This window comes from Sus scrofa, chromosome 1, assembly GCF_054392235.1.
Source record: "Sus scrofa isolate SSC_HxYL_T2T_F1_AM1 chromosome 1, Sscrofa_HxYL_maternal_Yorkshire_Landrace_v2.0, whole genome shotgun sequence".
In the NCBI taxonomy this organism is placed as follows: Eukaryota; Metazoa; Chordata; class Mammalia; order Artiodactyla; family Suidae; genus Sus; species Sus scrofa.
This window is the reverse complement of record NC_139383.1, coordinates 272,425,356-272,445,515: the sequence shown is the minus strand read 5'-3', so window position 1 is coordinate 272,445,515 and position 20,160 is coordinate 272,425,356. Positions and strand designations below refer to the sequence as shown.

The 20,160-nt window shown below is 50.3% G+C and overlaps 1 protein-coding gene, 1 long non-coding RNA gene and 1 pseudogene across 16 annotated transcripts in view; 1 reads left to right on the top strand and 2 right to left on the bottom strand.

Moving 5' to 3' along the window:
* Positions 1 to 20,160, top strand: part of GGTA1 (glycoprotein alpha-galactosyltransferase 1) — a 76,573-nt gene that overhangs the window by 27,831 nt on the left and 28,582 nt on the right. For 6 of the 14 annotated variants that reach the window (NM_001444535.1, NM_001444532.1, NM_001444534.1 and 3 more), the window contains 1 exon segment: positions 9,916 to 10,027. The gene's annotated coding sequence lies outside the window, so the exon portion shown is untranslated. 14 annotated transcript variants of the gene reach the window in all.
* Positions 1,425 to 2,400, bottom strand: LOC146407187 (uncharacterized). Its single transcript, XR_014826369.1, has 2 exons — positions 2,285 to 2,400; positions 1,425 to 1,464 (listed from the first exon to the last, which is right to left on the bottom strand). It is a non-coding gene; the product is annotated as an uncharacterized LOC146407187 (long non-coding RNA).
* LOC100154345 (galactose mutarotase pseudogene) lies at positions 13,751 to 18,800 on the bottom strand (annotated as a pseudogene). Its single transcript, XR_014826338.1, has 2 exons — positions 18,649 to 18,800; positions 13,751 to 15,197 (listed from the first exon to the last, which is right to left on the bottom strand). The product of XR_014826338.1 is annotated as a galactose mutarotase pseudogene (transcript).

Sequence of the window (20,160 nt, the reverse complement as noted above, 5' to 3'; positions counted from 1 at the left end):
TTCCTACCCTGCGTGCGCTTCCCTCACCTCTTGGTCTGGCCTCTGGAGCCTCCTCACGTGCTCTGAAGGCAGCTGCCATTATGCTCTGCTGGGGTCTTCCCCTAGAGTCTGTGGCCGGACATGAGGGGTGAGCCCAGAGAGCTGGCAGGCAACATGGTCAGAGACCCCGGCCCCACCTTGTCATCCGAAGGGGGCGGGAATCAACCAGGCACGCAGGGAGTTGCCGGAGTTGGAGGTACAGCTGGAAACGGGACCCCTCTCTGTTGCCACCCCTCTGTTTGCCTGACAGTCCCGCTCCTTGGGATTCTCAAACAGCAGCAACCTTGCCCGAGCAATTGTCCGTGGCCTTCCCTCTTCCAGGGGAAGCAGGGCCAGAGGCGGTCACGGGTGGAGCTGAGCTGAGAATTCAGATGGGGTTTCTCCCAGCAACAACTTTTGTTCTTGTTTCTCCTCCTGCCTCTCGGCCCTGCCCCTCAGATTTCAAGGCGGTGCCCATTAAGGAGGCCCCATTCTGCTCTCCGTGCTCCTTTCCCTTGGCACACAGAAGACCTGCCGACTCCTGCCTGCACGCTGGGCTGGCAGCTCCGAAACTGGGCTCTCCCCGGGCTCTCTCTCTGGGACAACATTGCTGAATTGACTTCTGCAGGTTCTTCAAACTCAGCACCTCTTGAGCAGAACTCACTGACTCCCCCTCCTCTCAGCCCCGCCGCTCCATGTCAGTCAGCAGCGATGCCACCCACTCTCCTCCTTCAACCAGAAACCTGGGAACCAGCCCCATTCCCAGACCACCTGCAGACCTCATGCAGACACAGGTTCCTGGGCTGTGGGCCTGCTGCTCTGCATTTCTTAACAAGCTCCCAGGTGATGCTGATGCTACTGGTTGCTCAGTCCACACTTTGAGTCCCACCAAACTAGTCTCATTTCTGCCTCACTCCCTTCATCCCATTGCTCACTGTTATTCTTGCTGTTGTTATCACCATAGTTCATGTTTATTGAACACACAGGTGCCAAGCACTGTACCAGGCATGCATTTTAGCCTACAAAGTTGTACGGAGCGCCAGGGGCTGTAATAGACAGATGTTTCCACACAGGTACCAAACGCACAAAAATATCTGCCCACAGAGTTGACACTCTGGTAGAAGAAGAAATAAAATTGAAAGATAGATAACTACAAAAGGAAAGTAATTTTAAATCCAGGACAGTTTCTCTAAAGTAACACTGAAGCAGATTTTCAAAGACGTGACCCGGTAGTTCCTATTGTGGCTCAGGAATCCGACTAGTAACCTTGAGGTTGCGGGTTCGATCCCCAGCCTTGCTCGGTGGGTTAAGTATCTGGCGTTGCCGTGAGCTGTAGTGTAGGTCGAAGATGCGGCTTTGGCATTGTTGTGGCTGTGGCGTGGGCTGGCAGCTACAGTTTCGATTCAACCCCTAGCCTGGGAACTTGCATGTGCTGTGGGTGTGGCCCTAAAAAGCAAAAAAAAAAAAAAAGAAAGAAAGAAAGTAAGATAGATGTAACCCTATGTCTCAAGATGCCACTTCTTTCTTGTCTTCCAGCTCTACCTGTGGGGTTAGGTCTCTACTCTTTCCTCTGACATTGGCCAGCAGCCTCCTGGCTGGGCTCCCTCATCCTTCAGCCAAGGAAGTCTTCTAAAAAGCAAATCGTGTAACTTTCTTTGCCTAGTGGCATTCAAGGATTCTCTAGTACTTTCAGGATGAAATGCCCATTTTTCAGGTGCAAGTTCAAGGTTCCTGGTGATGAGATTCTGCACAGCTCTCCAGCTTCTCTGCCTCCTGGCCCCCTTCTCCCTCCTCGCTTCAGCTGCTCTGGATTGGAGCCTGTCACCTACCCGCTTTATCCCCAGACTTGCCAACCCACCCATTCTGTCTCCTGCTCCTTTCAAAAAGGGGGAGCACTTTCAGCCTGTCTTGGTGGCACCCCCATCTCCCCGCCAAGAGATGCTCTTCAGCCCCCATCCTCTCCCTCCTCTGAATCTTCAAACCCTCCTCTCCTCGGCTCTGTCTCATTAAGGGCTTTTCATTATCAGCAGTGTACTCAAGGGTATTTCCTTTTTGCTCCATGTGTCTCTAGCTGGCACCCTCCCTCCAGCCCTTCCCAAGGCAAGCTGCTGGCGAGAGGTCCTTGCACGTCACTTTCTCACCTGACCTTCATTCCTTGACCCACTGCAATCTGGTGCCCAGCTCTGTGCTTCCATAGGTTCTTGGTTCCAGCTGCCCCAGGGCCCCCTCTTCTTTCACATCCTGCTCCTCTTGGGAGGAAGCTTACCCATTCATGGCTCTGTGATGCCCAGAGCTGAGTATTGACAGACCGGCAGCATTTCGGCGGGACATCCCACAGATGCCTGTCCCGGGGAGGCATTTCTCTTCTTCCTATAATCCTGGCCAAGTAGAGATGCTCTAAGATGTTTTCCTCTTTCTCAAGACCACCCCTACCTCCCCGCCTGCCTCCAAACTTTCGCTTTCAACTCCGTAATTATATGCAGCGTTTCCACCCTCACAGGTGGTTCTGCTAGTGTTTACACGCTCCCAGCCAATAGGCATTTGGGTAACGGTCTCTAGTGGGTAGAATTGTGTCTTCCGAATCCCCAGTGCTTATGAATATGAGTTTTTTTAGAAATAGATTCTTGTCAGATGACTCAAATTAAGATGAGGTCATGCTGGATTCGGGTGGGCTCCAATCCAGTGACTGTTGTCCTTCTAAAGAGAGGGAAATTTGGAGGCTATCACACACACAGAGAACACTGTGTGATGATGCAGACGGTGTTGGGTTATGCTGCCCCAAGGAATGCCAAGGGTGGCTGGCAACCACCAGAAGCCAGGAGAGAAGCCTGTAGAATTCCTTTTCATGACCTTCAGAAGGAACCAGCTCTGCTAACACCTTGACTTTGGACTTCTGGCCTTCAGAAGTATAAGAGGATAAACTTCTGCTGTGTTAAGCCACCCACTTTGTGGTGCTTTATTACAGTAGCCCCAGCAAGTCCATCTGTCCATCTGTCACCAGCCTACTGATCCTCAAGACCTCCTCTCTACCAGACCCTGTGGTGAGGACCACCAGGGACCTTGACCTAAAGCAGACTTCCCTGCTGCCCTTGAGAATGTGCGTGCAGAGAGTGAGATGGACATATGTCCAGGAACCTGCGCTCTAGGCGCCGTGAAACCAGCAGGCCACACCAGGGCTGTGAGAATCCACTTGTGCCAGGAGACAGATCTTGGAGGAGGTGACCTTGCGCTCTGAAGGCTGCATGTTCATCAGCCAGGTTTGCAGAGCAAGTAACAACAGGCTCTTCACAGCCACCGAGCCCAGGTGGGTCCTGGGAATGTTCCACTTCGACTCCGTCAGTGCCCACACGGGGCGTGAGGCCCAGGAGGGGAAAAATGTGCCTGTGGCCACGTGGCCTGTGGAACCGTGTCTTTGGATTTATATGGCACTTTCTTGGCCTTTCTTTTATCTGGTTATATTATTAGTATTAGACTTCGATTTTTTTGAAAAATGTTCTTCACTGCAAACCACTCCTTTCCACGGGCGCTTTGGAAAGAAATGCTTCTGGGGCTGAGCTGGGTGGGGGCGGACCCACCTGTCCTTATCTTCTCAGTTGCTTGAGTCCACACCTCAGCCTCACCATAAGCCCAGGTGGAGAAGGTTCCCTGTGGCCCTAGCAGATTCCAAGTCCCCTGACTCAGAAAGCTGTTTCCCTTCTCTTTGCTTGGCCGAGTTTCTTTGTCTTGGGGCCGGAATTGTGCTCCATTTCCTCTTTTCTGTCACCCTGGGAAGGGTTCAGGGGGGCTCGTGAGTGGGCTGGTGATTCTGTGGCATCCTGCCCCATCCCTACGCCCCGAAAGCCGAAGGTGGTTGGTTCATAAAATGACCCCCAGCACCTCCCAGGATGGACTGGGCCTGAGCCTGAGCAGAGGAGGATTTATAAATTCTGAAGTGTGGGGCTGCCTGCCTCCCCCGGCAGGTTAGTTTTTCAGCCTGTCTTCAGTGAGAAGGAAGAGAAGGGTGAGTGGCTGTGCAGACTGATATGCCAGATCCCTGGGAGGCAGGGGAAGCCCATCTGGAAAGGTCTGGTCACATCCCCTCCTCCATGAAGCCTTCTGAATCCCCCAGTCAGACTGCTATAGGAGCCCAGTTCACAACTCTACCCTCAGACTCAGGCCCAGGCAGGATGGAGTGGAAATGGGAGGGACCTTGCACTTCACAGATGAGAAAACAGACGCACAGAGAAGGGACAGACACGCCTACATCCCCTAGGTTGGGGAGCAAGGGTTCAAACAATACTTTTAGCTTCTGGCACAAAACAGTTTCCCTTAAAAGAAGAGTCATCTATGGCCAGTATATCACATTCTGTAATCAAAGAAGGGTACTTCTTTTTTCATTTATTTATTTATGTCTTTTAAGGACCGTACCCATGGCATATGGAGGTTCCCAGGCTAGGGGTTGAATTGGAGCTGTAGCTGCGGCCTACACCACAGCCACAGCCACAGCAACACCAGATCCAAGACGTGTCTGTGACCTACACCACAGCTGGTGGCAATACTGGATCCTTAACCCACTGAGCGAGGCCAGGGATCGAACCCAAGTCCTCATGGATACTGGTCAGATTCGTTTCTGCTAAGCCACAATGGGAAACCTGTTTTCTTTTTAAAATCTGATTTTGATCTGATTTGGCTAGTTTATCACAGTCCATCCTTACCTGGTCAAATTCACATACTTCTGCTGCCTGCCTGGCTCCTGTAGGCTTTCACTCAGCATTAATTCAGCAAATATTTACTGAACATCTGATAGATGTCAAATACTGTTCCAGGTACCAGGAAAGCCCAGAAGTGACCAAGACAGAAGACAAGTGCTCCCTCCCACCCCCCAAAGAGCTTGGGTTCTAGTGGAATCTGGTTCATGACCCTCTTCTTGTTCTGCCTCCGTTAGCATCCCCAGCTTGGTCTGACTTCACCACCACCAGGGGTGTACAAGGCTGAGGTGGGACAGACTCACAGAAAGACCTCAAACTTGTCTTCCATTCCAGGGCTGCTGACTCAGACCATACGACTCTGTAAGTTTCTTCCCTGATCTTCAGTTCCCTTTCTTATAACTTGGGCTTGTAATATTTCTCCTACTTAGCCTCTATGTTATGTGGCTTTTGTGGATGGCAGTGGGCTCTAAACGGGGCGTGGGTGTGACCTTGACGGAAGATGAGCTTATCACGTGTTCAAAAAGCAGTCCTGCTTTGAGGCAGGGAGCTGACTTACCTGACTTTGAGGTTCTCTCTGCTGAGGAAAGAGTGAGAACTTCTATGGGGGGTCGGGGGCAAGGGTACCCCCTGGCACCTACTGCCCAATTGTGAATAAGGAGCAGGTGCCTCTTTCTCACCTCCATCTGGGGTCCTTGGCCTGAGGAAAAGGTGAGAGGGACCAAGAGAGGGTAGGAATAGAGCGGTTTCCTTGGGTGGGGAAATCCTCCAGCCACCTGTGCTGGTGCTCAAGCCCAGGCTGTCATCAGTACCCGGGCCTCGCCCTTCCGTGGGAGCGCCTCACATCTCCCCAGCTGTCAACAAAGCCAGCTTCTTTCTTCTCTAGGAAGAGTCTGACCTATAGAGCTTGAAGGACTGACATGAGCCCCAGAGAGGGACTTCCTGGTGTGCAGGAGGAGGGCTGAGGCTCAGGATGGATGCTTGCAGAGGCAGGAGTGCTTCAGCATGGCTTTGGTGGAGTCTGTCCTGGAGTTACCTGGGGCAGAGGCAGATCTCAAGATGATTAGCAATGTACTGGCCTGGGAAGAGTCATCATGATTTCATTTTTCCAGCTCTTCTCAAGGAAATAGACTTATAGATGCAACCTCTCTTGACTGCCGTTATTTATTATGTGGGCTTTTGCCAAGATCGTTTCAGCTCTGATACTCACAGGCGTGTGTGGGGGGCAGTACTTAACAGTAACGGAAACGTCGTGCCAGGAACCCTTCCCTCCGTACCTTTCCCCACCTGCAGGGTTACATGGTCAAAATGACTATTTGATACACAAATGTAAACTCCAAGGAGCTGCAGCCTCGGATTAATAGAACAGCAGAGACGGACAATGATTGAGCACCTCAAGCACTTTTCCGGGCGTGTCTCCTTACTTCTTGCAATATTGGGTAATACGTATCTCTAGACACTTACCATGTGCCAGCTACCATCCAGCTGCTGTTGTTCCCATTGTGCAGCCGTAGAAACAGAGACACAGAGAGGTTAAGCACATTGCCCAGGATCGCATATGGGCAGGCCTGGGACTCGAACTCCGGCAGCCTGGGCCCAGAGTCCACATTCATAACCACGGTGCTCTAGGCCCCTCACCCACCCCGAGCGGTGGGGATTATAATTATCCTCACCACACGGAAGAGGAAACCAACTAAACTGCTCCATCATTCACAAGTGACAGCAAGAATGTCTTATACCTGCCTTAAACGTATTTAGGATTAAAAGTGACAGCTGCAATCTTTGTATCTGTAGCACTTTTTGCCAAGAACACTTAATCCTCCCTCTCCCACAGGGTGGGAATCCGGACCTTTGTGTTTCTCAGCTGGAAGGGGTCTGGGGCATGAAGCCGGGACCCTTCACACCTGGGCTGCAGCTGCTGAGCCGCAGCTCCAAGGCCCTGCACTCCTCTGCAGGGGACATGGCAGATGGACAGGCTCTGAATGCTGGCTGTCATCTGACAGGCCTATGGACTGTTAGGGCTGGAAGGGGCCTTGGGGAACATTGAGTGATGAGATTAGTCGGCCTGGCTGGGCTGGGAAACGTGCCAAACTCCTACCTGGATGGCCACTGGCCTCCTTTGATCAGCAGACCTGAGGCTCACTTGCTACAGTTCCCTGCCTCTCCATGAAGGAATGACCGGAAGTACATGCTTCCTTGTTTTGAGAGTCTGGGCATCAGGGTATGTCGGAGAAGGAGGAAGGTCATGTCGGATCCTCTGGAAGTTGAATTTTCTGCCTTCCAAGTTTGCATACTCTGTCGTGCTCTGATTCATGAGCCTGGAGCCTCTAATTCCACGAACCTGTAGGGTGTTCCCCAGAGGCAGCTCAGGAGGAAGGGCAGCATCAGACCCACCAGCCGGCAACTTTGAGCAAGTCACAGAGGCTCCCAGTGCCTCCCTCCCTTCCCTGACCCGGGGCGGGTGAGCCTGAGGATTTGCTGAGTTAAAGGAGAGAGGCTGCTTTGTAAACTGGAAGGTGGCAACCATGATGGGTGCTTGCTTTTTTTTGTTGTTGTTGTTTTGTTTTTTTGTCTTTTTGCCTTTTCTAGGGCCGCTCCTGCAGCATATGGAGGTTCCCAGCAGGCTAGGGGTCAAGTTGGAGCTGTAGCTGCCAGCCTACGCCAGAGCCACAGCAACGCGGGATCTGAGCCGCGTCTGCAACCTACACCGCAGTTCACGGCAACACTGGATCCTTAACCCACTGAGCGAGGCCAGGGATTGGACCCGCAACCTCATGGTTCCTAGTCAGATTTGTTAACCACTGAGCCACGATGGGAACTCCTGGGTGCTTGCTTCTTGAAAGGACCAGTTTATCTTAGCCCAGTTCCTGAGCCTCCAAATGCTGTGAACTTTCCCTCCCAGTTGACCACAGTCCAGCTGCCTGCATCATTTAATGTGAAAGATCTTCCCTGAGTCCGTACTTAGGTGCTCTGTGGTGCTTGGTATTGGGGCGTTGAACCCAAGAGAAGGAAAAAACGGGGTCTATCCATGACCCTGTGGCCCTGAGACCCTGTAGACTCAGGGGAAGTCAGAATTCCCAAGAGAAGGCAGCTTCCAGCAGGAAGATTTCTGTGCATCTTTGTTTTTAACACACACACTGAAATGGAATGTTTGTGAGGCATTTTCCCAAGGTGGACACACCTGCATAACCACTACCTGGCTCGAGAAACAACATGACAAGCCCCCCCCCTCCCCCAGCAGCTCTCTGAGCCTCCCCTTCCCAGTCTCTACCACTCCCACTCTGACTTCTGGCACCACAGATTGGTTTTGTCTTTTTTTTTTTTTTTTTTGTCTTTTTAGGGCTACACTTGGGGCATATGGAAGTTCCCAGGCTAGGGGTCCAATTGGAGCTGTGGCTGTTGGCCTACACCACAGCCACAGCAACATGGGATCCGAGCCGCATCTGCAACCTACACCACAGCTGGTAGCAATACTGGATCCTTAACCCACTGAGTGAGGCCAGGGATCCAACTTGCATTCTCGTAGATACTGGTCAGATTTGTTTCTGCTGAGCCACCATGGGAACTCCCTGGTTTTGTCTATTTTTTTTTTTTTTTTTTTTTTTTTTGTCTTTTTTGCCATTTCTTGGGCCGCTCTTGCGGCATATGGAGGTTCCCAGGCTAGGGGTCGAATCGGAGCTGTAGCCACCAGCCTACGCCAGAGCCACAGCAACGTGGGATCTGAGCCGAGTCTGCAACCTACACCACAGCTCACGGCAACGCCAGATCCCTTAACCCACTGAGCAAGGCCAGGGACCGAACCCGCAACCTCATGGTTCTTAGTCGGATTCGTTAACCACTGCGCCACGACGGGAACTCCCGGTTTTGTCTATTTTTGAACGTTAAATAAATGCAAGCATCCAGGGCTGCTTTGACTCAGTACCATGTGTGAGATTTACCCTGTTGATGTCAGCAGCTGTGGCTGGTTCCTTCTCACGGATGTGTGTGACCCTCACCTGGACCACACCTGATCTGGCTGATGATGGGCCTTGGGGTTTTTCCAGCTTTTGGTCCCAGGTCACGTCTCTGTTTGAACTTAAATGCACTTGCTTTCAGGTATTAATCTGGGGCGGAATGACTGGAACATGAGGTGTGGTTGGTTCAGCTTTAGTAGATGCCAGCAGGGAGGATTTCAGTAGTTTATTAAGCAGATCTTGAAGACTGTGGTCAACTAGCTCATGCCCCAGAGGAGGGGGCGCTGAATTTCTTCCCCAGAACAGGAGTGAGAAGCTAAATTAGGCATCCATCCGCTGGAAGCTGAGGGGGCAGTTCTTGGCTCCTTTCTGTCAGGTTTCGGCCCCTTCTCCTTAGTCTGGGGTTTCTAGGCTCTACTCCCAGGAAGTGTCTGGGGCCACTTGGGAAGAATGGGTGGGGGGGCTCTGAGCCCCTACTTACTTCATTTCCCTCCTTCAGCCAAAGCCCCCTGTGTCCTCTGTTTTACATAGTGGGGTTCTGAGAATGACTTCATTTTTTTTTTTTTTTTTTTTAAAGCTTTAGCTGTTGCGACATTTACAAATCCACTGCTGTGAGGTCTCTTCCAGCTAGGAAATTCTATTTTGGGAGCAGGAGGTGGGTGTGGGGAGGGTTAAGCATTATTCAGCCAAAGAGTTGGGTTGGGCCTCAGTGACCTTTTGAAGTTCTTATAGCTTGGCTTGCCATGCAGGAGATCTCAGAACATTCTATAAAAATAGTGTTCAAACAGAACAACTTCTGAAGCCTAAAGGATGCGAACAAGAGGCTCGGAAGGTAGCATTTCAACGGGAGTTTTGAGGATGCTCTCCTTTAGCCACCCCTCTCCATTTTCTGCCCCCTTCTTTTTAAATTCTCCATTGGCTGTCCCTGCTAGTTGTCATTTGGGGTGGTTTGGGTTCAGAATGGTTCTCATTTTCGCCGAGGAGTGGGTGATGTGGGCGGCCTGTGTGTCTCTCCCAAGGGTGGTGGCTGTCCCTCCTCCACCACCAGGCCTAGTTTGGACCTGTAGTTTCGCTTAGTGAAGGAGGCCGGGCCGATCCTGGGCCGGAGAGAGACGTCTCTGCCTTGGCATGCAGCTCTGAGTCAACAGGCCTGATAAACAGCCCACTTCCCAGGGCGAGCAAGGAGGAACAAGGCCCCTGGCTGCTGTGGGATCCGTCTGCGCTCCTCTTCGTGAAACCGCTGTTTATTCTTTTGACAGGAGTTGGAACGCAGCACCTTCCCTTCCTCCCAGCCCTGCCTCCTTCTGCAGAGCAGAGCTCACTAGAACTTGTTTCGCCTTTTACTCTGGGGGGAGAGAAGCAGAGGATGAGGTACGTGAAACGTTGAAATGATTTACCTCCGCTTTGCTGGGGTCACCGGGGGGGTGGGTATCATGAGCTGGCTGCAGCGTGGAGAGAGGAGCCCCCCTCTCCCCCTGACTTCTTGCTGCTCCCCCCAGTTGTTCTGAAAGAAGACAAAGTCCTCCAGTCCCCGGCATCGGATCTAGGAGTGGGAGCTGGCAGGATGCTGGCTCAGTCACTGTTGGTTCTGCTTTCGTTGGCTGCCCGGCAGGACCTCACGGGGTGTGGCTACAGCCTGGGGTTCTCTGTGTGGGCCACACAGTGCCATTGTGGGGCCAGGAGGACGAGTCTCAGGCCCGGGACCTGTGCTGGGGGCGGACATAGTGCCCTCTCAGGGCAGCACCGATCCTTCATGTACCTCGCCCTATTTCTCTTGGAAAAACTCTTGCACCATGATTTCTGAGCCAGGCAGCAAGGAGAAGCTGGCTGGATCCAGGCTTCAGATTTTTGAAGGGGATTCAAGAAAGGGGCCTACAAGATGTCCCTCCGAGAACAGGTCTGTGATGGCTGGAGCGACAGCTGGTCGTATGTTTAGTCTGAGGCTTGTCTCTTAGCTTCCTGCGTCTGTGTTTGCTTTGACCCTTATAATGAAAAACATAACTGGAAACAGCCTTCCGTGCACTACTCCCCCCCCACCCCTGCCCCCCAAATTATACCATGTTTCTTCCAACAGGGAGCATTTCCCTGTAATGCAAGCCAATTTAAAGAGGTTTTAGATAAAGCAGGACTCTCCCTCCTTCCCCCCAGCACCATCCCCCGGCCAAGAGCTGGGCCTGGGAGGCAGAGGGTCTGCTTTTCAAACTCAGCGCCCCCCTTGTGGGGGAGCCCAGCGATCTCAGCTTTTGCTAAAGCTCGGTCTCCTCAGCTAAAGAGCCCCCGCACTGACCACGATGAGGGGTGAATAGGATGGCGTGCATGGGGAAGGCTCACACCAGGCACGCAGGAGGCTCCTGGAAATGGCAGAGGAGTTGAGCCAATGCTCGCCAGCTGGGCCGAGGAGAAGCTGGCCCCTGCTGAGTCTAGCCCATGATTGGCTAGCTTTGGGTCAATTGCTAAGTGATCATCGTGAAAGGCAAAATGAGAGGATGTGCCAAAGATCCCTGGGTGATTAGTCCATGGGTGAGTCTTCATGTTTACTGAGAATAGTTAAAAGGGTGGGCCCTGAGGCCAGCTCTCTGGACCTGAATATCAGCTCCATCACTTTATGCTGTGTGACACACTGGGCAAGTCACTTCACCTTTCTGAGCTTCCATTTGCATGTCTGTAAAGTGGAGATAACACTAGAATGACTTCACAGGACGTTGTGAGACTTATTTGAGAAACCTCTGGTAAAGCGTTTAGCCTGAGGCCTGGTCTGGTTCAGCTGGGGGGCATCCAAGTGCTGCAGGAAGCTTATTCAATATCGAGGGCCTGCTTTAAGAAAAGGGAACACAAATTTGCAGACACATGATTTGGCTGGGGATTGAATGCAGTCGTCTTTGGGTATCCACAGGGGATTGGTTCCAGGACCCCACAGATACCAGATCCCAGGACGCTCAAGTCCTTTACACAAAAGGGCATCGTATTTGCACATAACCCACAGCCTCCCATATATTTTATTTATTTATTTTTTGGCGGTGCCCATGGCATACAGAAGTTGATGGGCCAGGGATCGAACCCTTGCCACAGCAGTGACAACACTGGATCCTTAACCAGCTAGCCCACGGAGGAACTCCCCTCCCATATACTTTAAATCACCTTGCAATTACTTATAATTCCTAATACAATGTAAATGCCACGCAAATAGTTGCCTGTATGCAGCAAATTTAAGTTTTGCTTTTTGGAACTTTCTGGAATGTGATGTTTTGGAGTATTTTCCATCCGTGGTTAGTTGAATTTGTGGATGTAAGACCCATGGATACAGAAGGCTGACTGCATTTAGAATATGAGGTGCCATCCCAACAGCTAACACAGACTGACCAATACTCTAAATAGGACCAAATTCAGAAAAACAACCATAACACGTGAAAATAATATAAAAATAATTAGTATTACTCAGCTGTCTGATGTACCTCTCATATTTTGGCTGCATACTTTGAACTATCTCTTTATCTGATGATTTTTGTAGTATCATTTTTATTTCTTTTTGTCTTTTTAGGACCACACCCATGGCATATGGAGGTTCCCAGGCTAGGGGTCTAATCAGACCTGTAGCTGCCAGCCTACGCCACAGCCATAGCAACGCCAGATCTGAGCTGTGTCTGTGACCTACCATAGATCACAGCAACCCTGGCTCCTTAACCCACTGAGCGAGGCTAGGGATTGAACTCGCAACCTCATGGTTCCTAGTTGGATTTGTTTCCGCTGTGCCATGACGGGAACTCCTGTAGTATCATTTTTAAGAGAGACAAAAAGGAAGACAAATCAGTTCTGCCTCTAGCATGGTTAATCAGTGGTTGCTTTTTATTCCTGGGAGTTTTGAGAAGCTTCTTTCAGCTTCATAACTTGTTATTAGTGCTGTCAGTCTTTTGGCAGTTTCTTTTTATTCTTTTTTTTTTTTTCTGAGGGTGCACATTTTGGTTTTATTTCAACTGATTATTAGTGTAGAGGAGTATAAGATAACATTTCTTTAAAAACCATCAACACAAACCCATCACTCGTGATTCAATTGTTTAGGAGAGGAGGGAACTCCGCCTCGTATACCAAATACAGTCTGCTCTCGGTGCAGCGTGCAGTCCCAGCAAGGCCCTCTCCTCGAACTCACACAGCTCTTGTCTCCAGCGGCTTCCTTCCCATGTCTTGGCTAGGCTGGGCTTTCTTAGTAACCCCAAAGGCGGAGAATCAAATTCACAGATTTTTTTTTTCTGGATATTTAGATCTTGTATTTTAAGTCACACTATTTATAAGGCTCAGAGATACATTTAAACTCTGACTAGGGCTTCTTATAAAAGTGATATCTGGAAAGAAGGTCTGGCTTTAACAGAGTAAGGGTCAGACCCCCCCTTTTCCCATTAATGACTCCAGGAATGCTCTGGAAGACTGAAGTGGAGGCAAAGAAGGACTTGAATTTGCATGACCTGATCTTGAATCCAGGCTAAATTTTTCCTGGCTGTGCGCCTTTAGGTGGGTCATTTACCTCCCCTAATTCTCAGGTGGCTCACTTCATCATCTATTCTTTTACTGAGGCAGAGAGGTCCCTCTACCACCAGGTTGAATGAGCTCAGTGACCTCTGAAAACTCCAAAGTGCTGCACAGATCAAGGTGGTATGAGGTAGAAGAGGAAGGGAAAAAGGAATGAGTAGGATCAAAGAAAGAAGGAGTGAAAAGAAGCAGAGTGGAGAGACAGAGCCAACACAAGGATCTGGGTACCACTTCTGGATTAGGGTCAGGGCTTAGAAGATGACATTGATGGTTGGGTCTTTTTCACTACACAGAGAATAGAGCTGACCATTAGACTTGGCCTGGAGCCAGTCATTGTGAAAGAAATCAATATTCAGATTATCATGACAACTACCATTTGTGTAATTTTAATTCACAGGATCACTTTTTTTTCTGTTTCTTAATTTTTTTACATTCTTTTCTTTATTACTTAATGAGTTTTACTACATTTATAGATGTACAACAGTCATCCCAATGCAATTTTATAGCATGATCATCCCAAAACCCCAGTGCATCCCCCCACCCCTCAACCTGTCTCATTTGGAAAGCATACGTTTTTCAAAGTCTCTGAGTCAGTATCTGTTCTGCAAAGAAGTTCATTGTGTCCTTTTTTCAGATTCCACATGTAAGTGATAGCATTTGATGTTGGTGTCTCATTGTCTGACTGACTTCACTTAGCATGATAATTTCTAGGTCCATCCCTGTTGCTAAAAATGCCGTTCTTTCTTTCCTTTTAATGGCTGAGTAATACACAGGATCACTTTTAAAACCTCTAAATCTTCATCTTATCTCTGCGTAGGAGACAGGTTCCTGAAGGGGCTTCCAGCCTGACCCTGGAACAGGTCATATCTTTACATTTCCTTAGGCCACAGAAAACTAGAACCAAGGGGTGTGTTTGAACTCACAGACGGGAAGTGGGGCTGATTGACTGTATCGGGCCAGTTCTGGGTCTCGAGGCAGAAACCAGAGTGCTTGGGACAGACTGCTCCAGTCTGGCCTTTCAGCGTGCCACCCAGGAAGTTGCCCGTGTAAAACTGGATCCCAGGCTGGGTGGTATACACTTCCAGTACCCTCCCGCTTCCAGCATGATGGACCCGTACACGAAATTGCTTTTCTTTAGATCCCTTCAGACGGAACGTGTGGTCAAAGCCATTGATGTGGAACTCCTGCAGGTGTTTTCCAAGCTCTGCTGGTTTCCTCAGATCAAATGCAGCTCCTTGCATTGGAGCAACTTCTCCTGTAGGGATTAGGTTTTCATCTGCAGGCAAAAAAGCATCAGCTTCTATAGTGACTTCATGGTCATATATATTCGGGGAACCCTGGCCCACGAGGTTGAAATAAGAATGGCTGGTCAGATTGACTGGGGCGGTCCGACTGGCCTGTGCTTGAGAGTTGACCATGAGCTCCCTGCCATCTAGCGTGTATGTCACCCAGACTTTTAACTCACCATCTGGACTGACCCTCGAGAACTTGATGCCATTTGAGAGCACCCAAGGGGTCCAGAGGACCTTATCAAATCCTCTGACTCCTCTGTGCAGGCTGTTGGCCAGCTTATACTCCTTCCCATCCAACGTGATGTTCCTTTGGCAATTTGCTTTGCCACCCTGCCAACCACTGCTCCAAAGTAGGGATGCTTTTGGAGGTACCCTTCCAATTCAGCAAAGCCAAGCACCACATCTGAGGCTCTGCCTTGCCTGTCTTTGACCTCCAGGGCCGTGATGGTGCAGCCCGAGGAGATGATTTCCACTCCCAGCTGGTCTGCTTGCAGCTGGAACTTTTCCATGGTCCCTGCCCCCAAGGGGAGGTCTCCAAACACAGATCTTGTAACTGAAACCATGAGGAAAGCTTGGGGTGTGTAGGTGCTCCAGGTCCTTCAAACGCCCCATCTTTTGGCAGTTTCTTGCTCAGGTGGGTCCAGCCAGAGTCCTGGAGAATTCAGCTCTTTGATCCTGGCTGGAGTGGGGGGTGCACCACCAGGTGATTGTGAGGTCTGGATCGTGACCTGTGAGCAGGGAGCCAAGTAGCATCATGTTCAGCTCCTTCTCCTTGGGATCAAAGTGAGAGGCTCCAAGGAGCTCAGCAAGGTCTACCTGGATGGGGCAGGTTGCTCCTAGGACCCAGGTAGGTGCGGGGAGCAGGGTCAGTACCTGGGCTCCACCTGCAGCCCCAGGACAGGCACCCAGGCTGGAACGATTCCCCCAGGCAGGGGCAGCACCTCACCTGGAGGAAGCATTTGGGCCTTGCCCACTCCACACCCCAGGCCTGCCTGGGGGCCTGACCCGGAGGCTTCTGGGTGAAGTGGCCTGAGGGCTCAACACATTTTGTGGGCAATCCTATCTCTTTTTTTATTTTTATTTTTTTATTTTTTGCTTTTTAGGGCCGTACCCGCTGCATATAGAAGTTTCCTGGCTAGGGGTCAAATCGGAGCTACAGCTGCCAGCCTACACCACAGCCACAGCAACACAGGATCCAAGCCGCGTCTGTGACCTACACCACAGCTCATGGCAATGCCGGATCCTTAACCCACTGAGCGAGGCCAGGGATCGAACCCGCAACCTCATGGTTCCTAGTCAGATTCATTTCCGTTGCGTCATGACGGAAACTCTGGCAATCCTATCTTTTGATCACCACTTCTAGGAATCTGTGGCCACTGCAGCAAGTTGAGCTCCAGTGAACCTGTCCTCATAAAAGGAGCCTTCCAGCTCTGTGGCTGCCTTCTCATACAGGTCTTGGCTCATTCAGGGAAGTTAAGCCCACAGGACATGTTTCAAAGGACGGGGAGACTGAGGCCAGAGAAAGCTGCGTGTGGTTCACAAACCCGCTCTGTGTGGGTGCTGGGGTGACCCTGGAGCCTGACTTTCCTTCCCTGCCCAACATGCGCGCCAGGCGATAGAGGCAAACGAGATGCGCTTGGGGACCCTGAGCTGGCCCCAACAACAGTCACAACAGCGTGGGGGGCTCGCCCTGGACCCTTCTGTGTGGTGCTGCCCTGGAGGGCCCAGACTCCTCTCAGACAGAGCCACAGCTCGGCCGTCAGAGCCACACATTTCTGAATCTCTCCCCGTAAAAAGCATCGCCCTTGTTCTGGCTGCATTTGTGGAGCATTTACTGAGCATCAGGCACAACATGCTTCATAGACGGGGTCTCCTTTTGTCCTTTCAAGAGCCCTGGAGGAGGGTGTTTGAAGCTCCGTTTGGTCTGTGTAAGTAGAGGCTCAGAGCCAGAGGACTTGCCCAGGGCAAGTGCATGTAGGGCTGCAGATTCCAGTCCCAGCACCGGCCTAATTTCTGCCTGGAATGCTGGATCTAAATGTTAGGCCTAAAAATAGGAGGTTTTTGTCCAGGGTGAGTAACACCCAGTCAGTTCCTGCGGCTTCCCCACCTTGGCTCCCTCCCCCGCACTGTGTTTCATTTGCTGCACTTATCACTACCTGACTTTCTTGACCCTTGCCAGGGTCCTGTGGAGCTAGCAGGGCAGGATGGGTTCCAGGGGCAGGGCAAGAGTCACAGGCAGAGAGGAAGATTCTTTAGTCTGCTGGAAGCTTTGGTTTCCTCTGTCACTGCTTGCTCGCTGCTCTCTCAAGATAATGGCTTTTCCAGGGCTTCTGAGAGCTCTGTGATTCAGCTGAGGTGCTCACCTTTCCCCCTGACACGAGGTGGAGAAAAACAGGGCCACTAGAATTCCTTTCAGAGTGGAACTCTGTCTGGAAGGAAAACCTTGACTTGGACCAGTTGCGGTGAAACCATGAGCTTCTCTGAAGTGGAGGGGGTGTGTGTACCGTTCTGTGTGGGACAAGTTAGGGGTGGGTCAGGAAGGATTAATTTATGGGCCTTGGGGAAGAGTCTGATACCCCAGGGATGGAGAAGCCGAAGAGGAGGAGGAGGAGGAGGAGGAAGGTGGAGAAATGACAGGCTTTCCAGCGTGGCCCTGCCTTGGGAAATGCACTGGGTTTTAGCACAGTCTGCACGAGGCCCGGGAGTGGGGGTGCAAGTGGTTTCTTTTGGAAACCGCTGCAGGGGCTGAGTTGTGGGAGTGGCCCAGGAGCAGAGAGAAATGGCAAACGCCTTGGCAGGAGGGCCTGTGGGATGGTGGGAGGGCTCAGGTGGAACTGGGCCCGCTGGGTTCACCTGATCCTCTGAGGGCTGGGGCCCAGGTGGTGCTGAGGTGGTTACACTCTCCCTTATAAGACAGGATGCTAGTGCTCTCTAGGCTCTAATCCTGTGCTCTCCCTCTTCCATGAGAAATGTAGAAGCAACCCCCACTTTTCCTATTTGGTGGGTAAGATAGTCAACCACCAATCTTGAGAATTAGAGAGTTTTGAAAATTCTGTGACAAACACATCCGTGAAGGGCTTTTAGACCACATGGGCTGCCAAATGCCTCATTTTAATCCAGAGAGAAAAATAAAATTGTTTTAAAAGACCTTTTGGCCACTCTGCCAACCCTTCCTTCCTGAGACACTAGGGTTCCAGATTCCAGAAAGCTTGCATATACCCCTTCCCAGTGCTTTTCAAAAGGAGGCAATATTGGCTCATTTGGGTGGCTTCCAACTGTAAGTCTCTAAGAGTGATGCCTGGCCACAGCGAAAAGTAAGCAGATTCAAGCCATGTTTACGGTCCAGAGGAAAAGAAAAGGGGGGGGGGGGCTTCAAGAGTTGTCTCTGATGCTAATTTCTGAAATTAAAAAAACAGGAGTTCCTGTCATGGCTCAGTGGTTAACGAATCCGACTAGGAACCGTGATGTGGCGGGTTTGATCCCTGGCCTCGTTCAGTGAGTTAAGGATGCGGCGTTGCCTGGGAACCTCCATAAGCCGTGGATGCGGCCCTAGAAAAGACCAAAAAAAAAAAAAAAAAAAAAAATCAAAAACAAATGAAACAAAGGAGTTCCCATTGTGGCTCAGTGGTAATGAGCCCTACTAGTATCCGTGAGGACAAGGGTTCAATCCCTGGCCCTACTCAGCGGATTAAGGATCTGATGTTGTGATGAGTTGTGGTGGAGGTCACAGACTCAGCTTGAATCTGGCGTTGCTGTGGCTGTGGCATAGGCCAGAAGCTATAGCTCCAGTTTGACCTCTAACCTGGGAACTTCCATATGCCTTGGGTGTGGCCTTAATTTTTTTTTTTTTTAATCTTTTAAGTGCCACATGCTTGGCATATGGAGGTTCCCAGGCTAGGGGTTGAATCAGAGCTGTAGTTACCAGCCTACGCCACAGCAACAGCAATGCTGGATCCAAGCCGCATCTGCGACCTACACCACAGCCATGGCAACACTGGATCCTTAACCCATTGAGCGGGTCCAGGGATCGAACCTGAATGGTCACAGATACAAGTCAGGTTTGTTAACCTCTGAGCTAGGAGGGGAACTCCCAGTGTGGCCTTAAAAAGACCAAAAGAAACCAAAAAACAAAAAAACCCAAACAAACCCTGAAACCAAAACAAACAGAAAAACACTTGCCTTTGGAGAAAGGATTAGGAGGTGTGTCTGATTTTATACCAGCTTCTCCCTGATCCGTTCTCTGCCAGGAGTTTGTGTTTCTCTCTTTCGCATTTCTTACACAGGGTTTGATCCTCAGCAGGTGGGGATGACAAGGCTTTGGATGGCCTGGGCTTGATCAAAGAAAATCAAAGTTGCGTGGCATTTCCCAGGAGCTTTTAGTCAGTCTGCAGCATAGAACAGATGGATAAACCTTTAGAGGCCCTAATTTGCATCAATTTGTACTTTATTGTTTAACACATTCTTATTCCAAAATGCTTATTCCTTTCCCTCCGATACGTTTTGAGCTCTTGCTAAGTACCAGGCGCTGTGCTGTCTTCACTGGATCCTCCCAACAGCCTGTTTTATGGATACCAGTAATACAAACTAGCAGTTTTTGAGCTTTTATATGATGCTGGGCATGATGCTAAATATTTTATGGACACCATCTCTTGCAGTCATCACCATTTTAATTCCCATTTTAAAGATGAGGAGACCCATCTAATGTGATCAATTAGAGGTCCACCATCCCTTTCCTGAATGCCTAAGGCCAGATATGTTGGAATTTAGAATTTTTCAAATGCAGAATATTTATCCTATATTATGTAACGCCTCCAGTGCAGCAACAGCACATAACAATGTACATCAATATTTATGCAAAGAAATGTTTAAACAGTCTCACTAAGTGATAAAGATTATAAATAGCCTCGTGTCAGGGCCTGGATGCCAACTGAATTATAAACAGGCTTTTGGTTTTCAGAGCTTGGAGTTGGATGAGGGTCTGAGAAACTGCTCCATGTTCAGGGTTACCCAGTCTGTGGGTGTCTCCAGACCCCACCTCCTTCCCAAGCTCTCTCACCACCCACACTTCTCTGGGAGTGAAGACAACGGCAGAGAGGCATGGCCACAGTGGCCACAGTCTCCACCCCGATCTGTCTGCTCCCAAACCCAGGCCTTTCCTCGCACTCAGTGCTAATGCTGTTGGTGTAGGAGTCAAGTGGCTTTTTCCAGCATCTGGGCCGAGCTGCATGTAGCCCCGTGCATTTCGTAACTTTGCCCTGGGCCCCGGGCTGTTTGTGCCAGGACCTGAGGTGCTCACAGGAAAGAAGCTCCATCTCCCCATCTTCTCACCGTCTCTGGAACACCACCTATCATGATTGTATCCGAAAGGTGGCGATTGAATCAGAGGTTTCCAAACAGAGCTCACTTTCCAAGCAAGAAGGAATAGAGTGACATGGCTGATAATCCCATACTTTCTCTTCTTTAACTGGATTTCACAACAGAGGTGATGGAGCACCTGAGATCTAAGCCTGGAGTCACCTCAGAACCCTCTCTGCAAATATTTGGAGAATAACCCGTCCCCTGAAAGGACACATCTCAGTGCCATTCTCATTTCATTCACACGTCATTTTTTTTTTTTTTTTTTTTTTTTTTTTTGTCTTTTTGCCATTTCTTGGGCCAGTCCTGCGGCATATGGAGGTTCCCAGGCTAAGG